The sequence below is a fragment of the Megascapheus bottae genome, unplaced genomic scaffold (genome assembly GCF_031878675.1).
Source record: "Megascapheus bottae isolate mThoBot1 unplaced genomic scaffold, mThoBot2.hap1 HAP1_SCAFFOLD_81, whole genome shotgun sequence".
Classification (NCBI taxonomy): Eukaryota; Metazoa; Chordata; class Mammalia; order Rodentia; family Geomyidae; genus Megascapheus; species Megascapheus bottae.
The window spans coordinates 692,431-706,721 of NW_028327393.1; positions in this window are offsets into that span (position 1 = coordinate 692,431).

A 14,291-nucleotide genomic window follows, 5' to 3' on the forward strand; every position below is an offset into this window, starting at 1 on the left:
AAGTCATTGATTTCATTTTCTTTGGATATATACATACATATTTATGTATATCAATATACACATCTATATATATATACATCTATATATACATCAATATGTGGGGCTACTAAATCATATTCAGCTTTCCTTTTTTTTTTTGCTGGTACTAGGACTTGAACTCAAGGCCTTGAGTCCTCTCTTGCTCTTATTTCTTTCCTTCGTTTGTTTGTTCCTTCCTTCCTTCCTTCTCTTCTTTCTTTCTTCCTTTGTCGATTTTTTTGTTCTACTTGAGCCACATCTTTAATTCTGAATTTTTGGTAGTTAATTGGAGATAAGTGTCCCGTAAATTTTCCTGCCTAGTCTGCCATTGAACTTTGATCCTCAGATCTCAGCCTCCTGAATACCTAGGATTAAACTCGTGAGCCACCAATGCCCAGCAAATTTTGGTCTGATGTTTTGCTTTATATCATTTTGCAACCTTCATGTGTGTTACAGTTCTACACTTGAACCATGTAAAATTACATATATATAATTTTATATTATTTAAATAATATACACAAATTATATGTTATATATAAAATGGTGATTTTTTAACAATGTAATATTGTATAGTCTTTATGATATTTATATTTTTTCTCATATAAGATGATGCCAGGGTATCTGCTCAACTTCTCATTCTTCCTACCTTGTTAGTAATGCTTGTTACTAAAATTTTAGACATCGTTTACTCTTTCTTTTATTCTCTTTTAAAGATAATCTATGGCTTCCTTAGCATATATTTTCTTTTTTAATTTTAAATTTTTTGTGGGTCATAGGGCTTGAACTCTGGGCTTGGGTGCTGATTCTGAGTTCTTCAGCTCAAGGCTACCAGCCTACCCCTTGAGCCTCAGTCTCACTTCCCCTTTTCTAGTGGTTAACTGGACATATGAGTCTCATGGTTTTAGTGCCAGGGCTGATTTGAACCGAGGTCCTCATGAGATCTCAGCCTTCTGAGTACTAGGATTATAGGCATGAGACACTTTGCCCAGCTATAATTTTAATTTTTTAATGGTATTTACGGGGGTGATGTATAGAGGGGTTACATTCACCATTAACATATATTTTCAGTACTAAAATTATTTTGTTTTATCCATTCATGTTTGCAGTTCTTATTTGGAATATTTTCTGTCTTTGAAAATGAGTTTAAGCCAGGCTCTGGTGGCTCGTGCTTGTAACCCTAGCCATTCAGGAGGCTGTGTTCTGAGACTTAAGATTCAAAGCCAGCCTGCGCAGGAAACACTCCATGAGACCCTTTAAATTTTTTTCATATATTTTTATTGTAATTAATAGAAGGGTTACATTATATTCACCAGATAGAAGATGTATTATTTCACAAACATTGATACCCTTTCTCATGTCTTGGTCCACATTCCCCTCCCCCAACCCCCACCCCTCATCTTGTTTTCCCTTCTTTCTTATCCTATTTCAAATAACCAAATATGCATATATACAATATATCAGATAACAAGGTAAAATACTGTAACAATATGAGATAACCAAGGGACAGCAAAAGAGATGAGAGATAACATAGTACATTAAGGACAACAATCACTCATTATATGGCTTTTGTTTCTATGTCCTGGAGGTCCTTTCATTTAGTGTCCTACTATATGGCCTTATGTATCTAGGTTGTGCTCTGTTGTAAATCTCTCCTAGGAGAGCCCAAGGTTTCTACTGATTATGACAAATGAGGGAAATCATTGAGCCTATGTTCCTTTGAGTCTGGCTTACTTCACTTAATATGATTTTTTCTAAGTCTTTCCATTTCCTTACAAATGGGGGGATGTCATTCTTTCTGACAGCAGCAGAGAATTCAATTGTGTATAAATACCAGATCAGTAGCAGCATAGAATTCCATTGCTTATAAATACCACATCTTGTTGATCCACTCATCAACTGAGAGGCATCTGGGTTGGTTCCACATCTTTGCTATGGTAAATAGTGCTGCAATGAACATCGCTGTGCTAGTGGATTTAGTATGTCCTTGTTTCTGGATGATTGGGTAAATGCCAAGGAGTGGAATTGCTGGGTCATAGGGGAGTTCTATGTTTAATCTTTTGAGGAACTCTCATACTGCTTTCCATAGTGGTTGAACAAATATGCACTCCTACCAACAGTGTAGTAGTGATCCCTCCTGGCCACATCCCCTCCAGCATCTGTTGTTGTTAGATTTCTTGATCTTGGCCATTCCAGTGAGGTTTTGATTTGCATTTTTTTATAGCCAGAGATGTCGAGCATTTGTTCATGTGTCTGTAGGCCATTCTTATTTCTTCTTCATAGACGATTCTCTTTAATGTCTGGCCCATCTTTTAATGGGATGGTTGTTTCTTTGGAGATTAGTTTTGGAGTGATTCAATTTTTTGAGCTGTTGATCTATTTTATATATGAGGCCATTGTCTGTTGTATGGTTAGTGAAGATCTTCTCCCAGTCAGTAGGTTTTCTAGTTAGTTTGCTAGCTATGTCTTTTGCCATACAGAAGCTCTGAGGTTTAATGCAGTCCCATTTATCCAAGCTTTCTTTCATATGTTGTGTTTCTGGGTCCTTATTAATCAAGTTTTGACCTGTGTCAAGAAGACCTAGTGTATCTCCTATTCCTTCTTGTGAAGTTTTCAGTGTATCTGCTTTTACTTTGAGGTCATTGATCCATTTGGTGCAGTGTGACAAAGAAGAATCCAACTTTAGTTTTCTGCAGGTGCTTAACCAGTTCTGCCAGCCCCACTTGTTGAAGAGGCTGTCTTTCTTCCATTCTATTTTTTGGCTCCCTTATCTAAGATTAGGTGGCCATAGGTCTGTGGTTTAATATCTGGGTCCTCAGTTCTATTCCATTGTTCTTCAGGCCTGTTCTTGTTCCAGTACCAAGCTGTTTTCATCACTATAGCTCTGTAATAGAGTCTAAAGTTTGGTATTGAAATTCCTCCTGTGCTGTTCTTTCTGCTACAAATTGTTTTTGCTATACGGGGTGACTCCATGAGACTCTTATCTCCAACTAAGTGCATAAACATTGAATGTGGCATGGTGGTTCAGTAAGAGAACCAGTGTAACAGCGATATTCACAAGACATTATGTTGGAAATAAACTTTACAACTTGGGAAAGAGCAGGGGAAGGAAAGTGGGAGAAAAACATGGGAAAGTGTATCAATGTTCAAGAAGTAATGTACTCATAACTTTACAAATATAACTGTAATCCTGCTATATATCACCCTGACAATAAAATAAACATTTTAAAAAGTGGTAGAGTGCTAGCCTTGAGCCAAAGAGCTCAGGGGCAATGCCTAAGCACTGAGATGAAGCCCATGGTGATTAAAAAAAATAAAACTGTCTGAATGTTTAACACTGTTGTTTAGCCATAGTTCATTCCTTTATTTTGACGCATAACAAGGAGAACAATTACTCAGTTGGAGCACTTTTTCAGTGAGAAATACAGAATTTCTGAAATGGCATCTCTGAAGTGCTTTCTCTCTTAGCTTTATATGTGAGTTAAAATTTATGTGTATACATTTTGTGTTACATTTTCTCTTAATATGTAGTATTTGTCCCTTTGTCTTCCTTATGCCTATGATACTATGCAATAGCATTTGCTTGTTTCCTGTTTCCTCTCTCCTCCTTTCCCTTCTTTCTCTAATATTCCCCTTTTCTCCCATTCCACTTGTGTGTGTGTGTGTGTGTGTGTGTGTGTGTGTGTGTGTGTGTGTGTGTGTGGTTGTGGGGCTTTGACTGAGGACCTGAGCCTTGGTCCTGAGTTCTTATGCTCAAGGCTAGCACTCAACTGGGTTGAGACACAACTACAGCTCTGGTTTTTGAGTGGTTAGTTGGAGATAAGAGTCTCAATGGAACTTTCCTGCCCAAACTCTCGTTGATCTGTGTTCTCTACGTCTCAGCCTCCTGAGTAGGTAGGATTACAAATGAGTCACTGATGCCTAGCCATACTTGTATCTTTGAACTTACCAATACAAATCTGTGTGACAAAAATTAGGCTTAGAGTCCCGGGAGTCATTCTTTTACATTCTTCTTACTTTATCTCAGCAGTGCCTTTCACTTTTCTTATTACACTCCTTTGATATTTGTCTTGTCTCCAGGAGAACCAGTTTCCCATGAAGCCTCCAGATCTCTTGCATTCTTTTTGAAACATTTCAGGTCATTTTTCTTGCTCAGTCTGGGCCAGCTTGTCTTCTACACTTCTGATTAGGTTGTCTGAAGTCTTTATGTCGTTCAACAATATTCGTGGTTAGATAAATTCTACTTACATATTTTTATTTCCCCTTTATTCATTCTTTCTCCCACTCTTCTGGTATGACTTTTATTTCCCTGCCACAATTTTATAGATTTCCTTGCTATAGTGAACTATATTTAAAGAAAAAGAAATATTCTGAATATTTTCTCTTGTACATGATTCCAGCATTGTTTTCTTAGGATGTCTAAGACAATATCATGTATACATGTGTGTATAACTTTTGTCAAGTTAAGCCATGGTTTACACCTCCCAGGTTCCCTTCATTGTGCTGTGATTTTGAACATGGAAGACTCTTCCCATAAAGAGGTATAAAGCTGTCCTGAGAGTCTGCCCAGCTGTGAAACTCCTTTCCAAGCTTCATCTGAATTTCGGAATATAAATGGGGACTATGATGTCATTTCTATTTTCTTTGTTTATTTTATTTAGTAAAAGGGTTACATGATATTTGCCAGATAGAAGGTGCATTAATTCACATACATTGATACCCTTCACATGTCTTGGTACTATGATGTCATTTCTAACAACTAGTGCTTTCATTAGTTTCTACTCAGTGGAATTGTTCTCTTTAAGATAATACCCCCCTTTGCCCCCAGTAATAAAGGTTTTGTTTCTAGTATTCTGATTGATCCAAGCCCTACAATAATAAGAAAAGCCACAGAGTAGCTTTCCTTAACCTCCTCCTTGTCATTACTCTTTTCTGCAATTTAATGACAAATTACTATTTGTCAGAGACAAGTGCCAGCAAACTGGGGTTTTTGTGCAGTATACCCTGCAGAGCTGAGAGGAACCCAAGGGCTTTTCATTGTTGCTACTTTAAACTTCTTTGTCTCTGTAGATATAAGATGATATAAGATGATATGTAGATATAAGATGTAAGATGAAGCCTCCCATTAATTCTCTCCTTTCTCCTCTGAAAATCTCTCTATGTCTGATAAGTGGGTAACATCCTCCCATCATTCATGGCGCATGGTTCTCTGCTTATTTTAGGAGGAGTCTAGAAGGATAAATGATGGATATCTGTTCTCTCTTTATCAATATCTTTCTGAATAATTCAAGTAATACTAAATGTAGAAAATTTCAGTCAAATAATGTCTCCATTTCATATATATGTATTGCATCTGGTACATATGTATGTTCATAGTTATTATTCTCTTTTTGTAGATACATGTTTGATAGAAGCCATAGAAAATGCCAGTATCAAGAGAGAATAAAATCCTCTAAACACAAATAGGTACTTTAAGCGGTCATTGACTGTTATTTAGGGGTAGGTATACAGTCCATTCATCAAACATGGCATAATCTCAATTCTGAGTCACTGAGAAATCTCCAAGTATTGTAATTAGTTTCATCCCCATGGCGATTTCTAGTAAGTGCTCCCCATTCTCACCATGACATCAGAGTCACTTGGAAAGCTTGTCATTGGCAGACTGGTGGAACACTACATACACCTTTTCGCATCCATGTCTGCCTTTAGGAAATACAGGTTAAAAATTCTAGGTGAGTGGCACACTACATTGGGAGGGGTAAAAACCTCAGCTAGGACATTCATGTCAGAAAGCTGGAGTCCAGGGACATGAAACACAGGGAACACACATTCTAGCTAGAGTGAACATAGATACCAGAACCTCACTGCCAGTGTTCAAATCCTTTATTTACCAATTACCTGTGTGTGATCTCGTGCAAACCACTTAACTTATCTTCACTTCTCTCTTATCACCCACACAAGAGTATGAATAATGCCCATATAATAGGCCTATGGGAGGAACTGACCAACCGATCGGAAAGCTTAGATTGTTACTTGGCATGTAGAAAGAACCACATCGGATACTGTTGTTTGTTGCTCTCGTGGATAAGGACCTTGAGGTAGAAAGAGTAGCTTTTCTCTTTAAGGTTCTGGACTGAGACAAAGCAACATACTACAAGATAGAAGAAGGTGATTATGGAGGAAGTAGACAAGTCCATTGTGGAATTGGAATGGACAACTCTAGTCCCTTGATACTTCTTATACTTTATACCAATTCTGGTAAAATAGGGAAACTGGTGGAAAATGGCAATTTAGTTTGTGTCCTCCATTGTTTATTGAGTTGAATACCTAAGATTCTGTAAGTAACCATGAGCAAAAGCTTCCTGCAGATAAATCCTTATGTTCAGATAAGGGAAGATAGGCAATCTATTAAAAGAAAAGTTTCTCTTGCAACCAAAATCCATACAGTTTCAGAGAGGAAATGAAAAATGGAATTTACCAGAAGGCTAATGCATCCCAAGGTTGTTTTTCTGCCATTTATTTTGATGTAAAGATAAAACATTTCTACACAGAGAATTTTCTATCATCTTTGGTTTTTGAGTTCAGTATTCTTTGCAGCAATCTTATGATAAAAATCTAGATGGCCCTGGGTTATGATTCCTTTGACACAATGGCAAACATGTGTAAAGGAAAAAGTTGATAAAGCCAACTTCATTAACATTCTAAACTTTTGTGACAGTAGAAAGAGGAGACAGGTGGCAGACTGAGAAAATCTTTAGAAGACACTAGAGAATGAATGACAAGTAGGCAAAGTAAAGAAATAGCTCCTGAAACTCGATCAGGAAAACAGACAAATAGGAAAAATATACGAATGGATAACTTACCAATGAAGTTATCCAGATGGAAAATAAGTGCTGGAAAAGATTCTTGGCCTTATACATTATTATGCACTGAGCAAGGCAATGAGGACTGACTTTTCCCTTGAGGATAAAATCTTCAGACTGCTTCTCTTTTGTTATTTATTGGCTTCATATTTCTATAAATATTTTATGTCATAATCAAGGCATTCAACTTTGTGACTTTTGACCTGGAAGATGAAAGTCAGTTCCTGTGAGATATCAATCCCCATAATCCTTGCCGTCAAAAGGAGCACACGGACTCATGAGAGTGGCAGGAAATCAAGTCTCAGGCCTTCCTTCAGCATTCCTGAGAATTTGCCTGGAAGTGATTTAATTCATGATCAAGCCTGTAAATCAGTGCTGATAGTGAAAAAGTGACATATGAATTTCCAAATGTTTGAAATGATTGGATAAATATATTTTTAACAGTTTTGCATTGGTCTTTGCCTTTGGGGCACCACAAACAGAAAACAAAGTTAGCGTGTGTTAATTATATTCATGAGAAAGAGATTTTGGGATACCTTGATTCACTATGAAGGGACTAAGAAGTAGTAGCAACTGGAAAACATGTACTACACAGAGAGTTCCTTCCTTATTTTTTATGTTCCTTGTCTTCTTTTCTTTTTTTGTTTTGCTCTGTTTCTGTTTACTTTCTTTCACTTTCTTTCTCTCATTCTTTCTTTTTTTTTGATAGGGTAAGTGGAGGCTGGCTTTGAACTTACTATATAGCTCACTTTGGTCTAAAACTCACAATCCTCCTGTCTCTGCATCCTGGGTGCGGGGATTGTAGGTATATATCACCACAACAGGTTTATATTGAAGTTTTTTATACATGAAGAATGAATTGAGAGAGAATAAGATAAACCAACTAAATAGCAGATCTAAGAAAGCCAATGAGTTTATATCACTATTACATTACAGAAAGCTTATACTATGGAGTTTTCTACTACAGAGTATACTATAGTATATAAGGAAACCAAATAATGACGAGAAGAATAATTTTGCCAGAATTAAAATAATTCTAAGCATTTCTACACTTAATCATAAAAAATTAATGTTTCTGAAATAAAAGATGACAACTCTAATGAGAGAAACAGAAAAATTTAAAACAGCCAAAATTTTAACATCCTTTTCTTACAAACTGTCATAAAAAGGAAACAAAAACCCATTAAGGCTGTAGAAGATCTACACGAAAGTGTCATCTAACTTGACATAATTGACAACTGAAATTTGCAACGTGAACATTTTGAGTATGCACAAAACATTCACTAAAAAGATAATTTTTGAATCATAGAAGTAATACACACCTTAAGAGTAATATAATATTAACCGTGTTCTGTCATGATGATTAAATTAAGCATCTAGAAAATCTTCAGTGAAACTTAAATAACATGAAACTAAATAACCTATATGTCAAAGAAAACACAAAAATATGTATTTCTAATTAAATGATAGTGAAACATAGCATATGAAAACTTGTGAAATTCAGTTAAAATAACATGTAAGGAAAGTGTCTCCTGAATTAAGATTCATAGTTTTCCCTTTATGAAGAGAAAAAGAAAAAGTAAGACATATGTTAACTTGATGTAATTTTCAATAGAAACAATATTGTCTGATGCCATAAAAATCAGAAAGGCAAAAAGTTAGTCATTTGACTAAATTCATTAATACCAAGGCTAAAGAGGGAACAGACATAAGGAGAAAACAGCCTGATTTCTGTCTTGTTAAATACCGGAGTTGTTTTTCTGTTTCTTGTAGTATTCACATTGACTGGTAACTTTGGAACATTCTTCTCCCTGCTTTTCACCTAGCTAGCTTTGATTTGCTTTCAAATCATTGCTTGCAAGTTACTTCTCGGAATACATCTTAATTAAAGCAACCTCTCGTATATGCTTTTCCTTCTTAGCACTTAGTAAACTATATAACACTTGAATGTGGTTCGTTTTTAAAACTCTCTTTAGGAAGGGGTTTTCATTGCACATGTTATTTTATGAGTATAAGGAATCTTGTTCAATGTAGCCCCTTCCACACTCCTCCCAATCTATCCCACCCAGCTCTCCCCATCCCCACATTTGTCTCCATTTTCTCATATGTGCATTGACTATCATGACTATAATTTCCCACCATTCCACTCTCTCTTCATCTCCCCCAAACATGATTCCGCTTCCTGGTATTTAGTTTATATTCTTACCTGTGCATGTGTGCATGCCATGGGGTGGGGGGACGGGCTTGCAGACAAGGTCAGGGTGTGGTCCCTGAGCTTTAGTGCTCAAGGCTAGTTTGCAGACTTGAGCCACAGCTCTACTCCTCAGAACAAGGCCTAACACAGCATATACATTCAATGCAAAGGTTAACTGGACAAAGTAGCTAATGAAAGCAGGCATGTGCACACACACAGGTATATACATAAAATTAGTAACTTTGAATAAGTTAGTACATGGACAGAATTTAGCTTAGGAGACTGGGGTGCAAAATAATTTTGTGTGTGTGTGTGTGTGTGTGGTGGGGGTTAAACTCAGGGTCTGCACACTGTCTTCTAGCTTTTTCACTTGAGGCTGTCACTTTACCACTTGAGCTATGGCTTTACTTTCATCTTTTGGTGCTTAATAGAAGAAAAGAATCTTATGAACTTTCTCCTTCCTCAGCTGGCTTTCAAAAACAATCTTCAGATCTCAGCCCTCTTGAGCAGATAGAATTATAGGTGTGAGCTACCAGAACGCAGCCCCAAAAGTCCTGGTTTTGTTTTCAGACAAGGGTGAAGTTGAATCAACTCCCTTGAAAGATGAGGAATTGCATATTCCTGGGGTGTGTCTGAAATACTTGAGAGGTTGTATGTCTTGATAAGCTCTGAACGTTCGTATTCTGTGTCCCCTATTTTCTGACTCTCAATCTATTTAAAGCCCTGAATGCAAGGAAAGCTGTTTTTGATATTTGTTTGATCCCTTTTTATTCTTTAAGTTTGAGAAAAAATTGGGGAAATGCCTACTCAGGTGCACACATCAGTGTCTTGCTGGAGAATGTTGACACGCTATCTTTTTCTGAAGGTCAAATTGGAAACTTTCAACATCTTTTTATTCTTCTATAGCTCCTTTATTTGTGGAGCCATTGACATCCTGAGAAATGTAGTCTTCCATCTCCGTATTATTCCACGTGTGGGCCGTGAGATGCATGAATTGAATGCACATAGATTTTATAGCCACAATAAGTCATCCATGTGCACAACCTGGCCATGGAATTCATATTCCTGCTCAAGCTCATGAATGAGCACTAGATTAGTAAGATATTTATAACTCAGAAATGCAACATTCCTGAGGGGTAAATGCGTTACACAGCTACTGTGCTGAGGACATGTCCCATACTCTCCTGTCATATCTAGAACTGCAGCATCCTGTTGCCAAAGACACACCAAGGTCAATGTGTCCTTCTCTGAAACAGATGCTAAATTGTTGAGGGTGGGAAGAGGCTTCCTTTCTGCAGATTTCCTTTAGCTTGGAGTCAAAATTACCCCTCCACTGAGTAACCTTGAAGTGGACCTGGCCAAGGTGCTGGAAATCCAGATTGGCATTTTTTTCTGTGTGTGTGTGTGTGTGTGTGTGTGTGTGTGTGTGTGTGTGTGTGTGTGTGTATTGGTCCTGAGTTTGAACTCAGAGCCTGGTCCCTGCCCTTGAGCTTTTTCGGCTTCAGGCTAGCACTCTATCACTTAATTAATCTACAGTTCCACTTCCAACTCTTTGCTAGTTAATTGGAGAAAAAAAAAGTCCTCATTGACTTTCCCACCTGGGCTGTCTTTGAGCTGTGATCATCAGATCTGTCTCCTGAGTAGCTATTAGTACAAACACGAGCCACCTGAACTAGCCTTCTTTTTTTTTTTAAAGAAACAAGCAAAAAAAAAACCCACGAACAAAATAATATGTAAATAAAAACCACAAATGACAAATGCATTTTATTTGTTTAAGAAAGTCTAGATTTACATGAACACTGAGTGGAAAATGCATATTCAGCTGTTCTAGATTTACATGGACATTACATGGAAAATGCTTAATCTGCCTCCTCCCACTATCCCCGAATGTTATTCTCCTAGTATGTGATTCTCATTATAATTGTTGAGCCAATACTGACACATAATATTGACTGCAGATCACAGCTTGTTTAGAATTCATTACTCTTTGGGCTGAGTGTTTGGGTAACTGCACAATGAAACATATCCATTATCCTTGTAACACTCATGATCATTTTACTGTACTAAAAAGCCCTGTGTTCCACCTACTCATTACATCCATCCTCTGCTCAGCTTTTTGCTAACTAAGCAGTCACTGGAATTGTTTTCGATCACTTCCTGAACCACACTCACCAGAATATTCATCAATAGATTCTACTCATTTTAAACTAAAAGCTCTCAAATATGTGTCATTTTATGTTATCTGCAAAATCTGAAACTTATGACTTAGTATATTATGATGACATCCTTCTGACATCACCTTCCTTTCTCTTTTCATTTAAAATCTTAATCCACACTTTCAGTCGAAATGCCTTTGTAAAATAAACTTCACTCAAGTCATTGCTTGTCATACGATTGCCAGGAGTTTCCCATGATCGTGAGGTTAAACTTGTCTTCCATTGGAACACAATATAAACAGATAAAAGTTTACCCAAAATGATATGTAAGCCTTAACTTTGCTGAAAAAGAGGATGGAAGTTCAGCAGATTTGATTGATAAATTCTAGATTTTTCTTTCAGTTGTGGGGCTTGTACTCTGGGCCTGGATGATGTCCATGAGCACTTCAGCTCAAGACTAGCGATCTGAAAATTATTTAATGTATGGTTACCAGTATTTAGGTTCATATAACCAATTTAATTTTTATATGTGTGTTTGAGTGTGGGTCTGTACGTGTTGGCATGGGGCTTGAACTCAAGGCCTCGTGCTTTTGTTTGGCTTTGTCTTTCAAGACTGGCACTCTACCACTTAAGCTACACCTCCAATTCCATCTTTTTTTCTAGTTAATTAGATATTATAGTCTCACAGAAATATAATACCAAACTTCATACTCTATTACAAAGCTTTAGTAATAAAAATAGCTTGGTATTGGCACAAAGAATGCTGGTACTGGACCAAAGGAATAGAATATAAGACCCAGAAATGAACTCACAGATCTATAGCCACCTAATAATTGATAAGGGTCTCAAATAAAAGATGGAAAAAACACAACCCTTTCAACAAATTGTGCTGTGAGAATTGGCTATACACATGCAGAAAACCGAAGCTAGATGCTTAGGTATCACCCTGCTCCAGAATCAGTTCCAAATGGACCAAAGACCTCAAAGTAAGGCCAGATACCACGAACAAATTAAAGGAAGGGCTAAAGGAAACTCAAGGGCTTCTAGGCATGGAATAGAACTGAGGACCCAGATATTAAACCACAGACCAAGGGAGCCAAAAAAATAGAATGGAATGAAGACAGCCTTTTCAACAAGTGGTGCCGGCAGAAATGGATAAGCACCTGCAGAAAACTAAAGTTGGATCCTTCTTTGTCATCCTGCACTAGAATTAACTCCAAATGGATCAAAGACCTCAAAGTAAAAGCCAAGACACTGAAAACTTTACAAGAAGGAATAGGAGATACACTAGACCTCCTTGGCACAGGTCAAAACTTTCTTAATAAGGACCAAGAAGCACAACAAATCAGAGAAAGGCTGGATAAGTGGGACTGCATTAAACTGCAGAGCTTTTGTATGGCAAACGACATAGCTAGTAAATTAATTAGGAAGCCTACAGAGTGAGAGAAGATCTTCACCAACCACACAACGGATAAAGGCCTCATATCTAAAATACATCAACAGCTCAAAAAATTGAATCACCCCAAGACTAATCTCCAAAGAAACAACCATCCCATTAAAAAATGGGCCAAAGACTTAAAGAGAGTCTTCTCTGAAGACGAAGCAAAAATGGCCTATAGACACATGAAGAAATGCTCCACATCTCTGGTCATAAAAGAAATGCAAATCAAAGCAATTCTTAAGATTCCACCTCACTCCAGTGAGGCCAGGATCAAGAAAACTAGTAACAACAGATGCTGGAGGGGATGTGGCCAGGAGGGATCACTACTATACTGCTGGTGGGAGTGCAAACTTGTTCAACCACTATGGAAAGCAGTATGGCAGTTCCTCAAAAGACTAAACATAGAGCTTCCCTATGACCCAGCAATTCCACTACTAGGCATTTACCCAATTGCCCAGAAACAAGCACAGTGATGTTCATTGCAGCACTGTTTACCATAGCAAAGATGGAACCAACCTAGATGTCCCACAGTTGATGAGTGGATCAACAAGTTGTGGTATTTGTACACAATGGAATTCTATGCTGCTGTCAGAAAAAACGACATCGCCCCATTTGTTAGGAAATGGAAAGTCTTAGAAAAAATCATATTAAATGAAGTAAGCCAGATTCAAAGGAACTTAGGCTCAATGGTTTCCCTCATTTGTTATAATCAGTAGAAACCTTGGGCTCTCCTAGCAGAGATTTACAATAGAACAAAACCTAGATACATAAGGCCATATAGTATGACGCCAAATGAAAGGGCCTTCAGCATATAGAAACAAAAGCCATATAATGAGTGATTGTTGTCCTTAATGTACTATGTTATCTCTCATCTCTTTTGCTGTTCCTTGATTATCTCATATTGTTACAGTATCTTACTTTGTTATCTGATATATTGGATATATTTGTATTTGGTTATTTGAAATTGGATAGGGAAGGGGGGAAAACAAGATGAGGGGTGGGGGGGAGGGAACTGGGGACCAAGACATGAGAAAGGGTATCAATGTATGTGAATTATTGCACCTTCTATCTGGCAAATATAATGTAACCCTTCTATTAATTACAATAAGAATATATGAAAAAAATAAAAAGAATAGTCTCGGGCCGGGAGTTTGGCCTAGTGGTAGAGTACTTGCCTAGCATGCACGAAGACCCGGGTTTAATTCCTTGGTACCACATACTTAGGAAAAGCCAGAAGTGGTGCTGGGCTCAAGTGGTAGAGTTCTAGCCTTGAGAAAAATCCAAGCACAGTCCTCTGGCCCTGAGCTTAAGCTTAAGACTGGTAAAAAAAAAAAAAAAGAAAGAAAGAAAAGAAAAAGAATAGTCTCCATAGACTTTACTACCTAGGCTGGCTTCAAGTGCTTCTTAGATGTAAGCATGCCTGGCTTCTTGGTTGGTTTTTGAATAGCTATTTAATAAGGAAGTATAGGCATTTTCTTTTATCTTTTTCTTTTCTTTTTTTTTTTGTTAGGTCATGGGACTTGAACTTTGGGCTTCGATACTGTCCTTGAGCTCTTTATCTTATGGCTACCACCCTACCCCTGAGCCTGGGCATTGTCACTGAGCTCTTCAGCTCAAGGGTA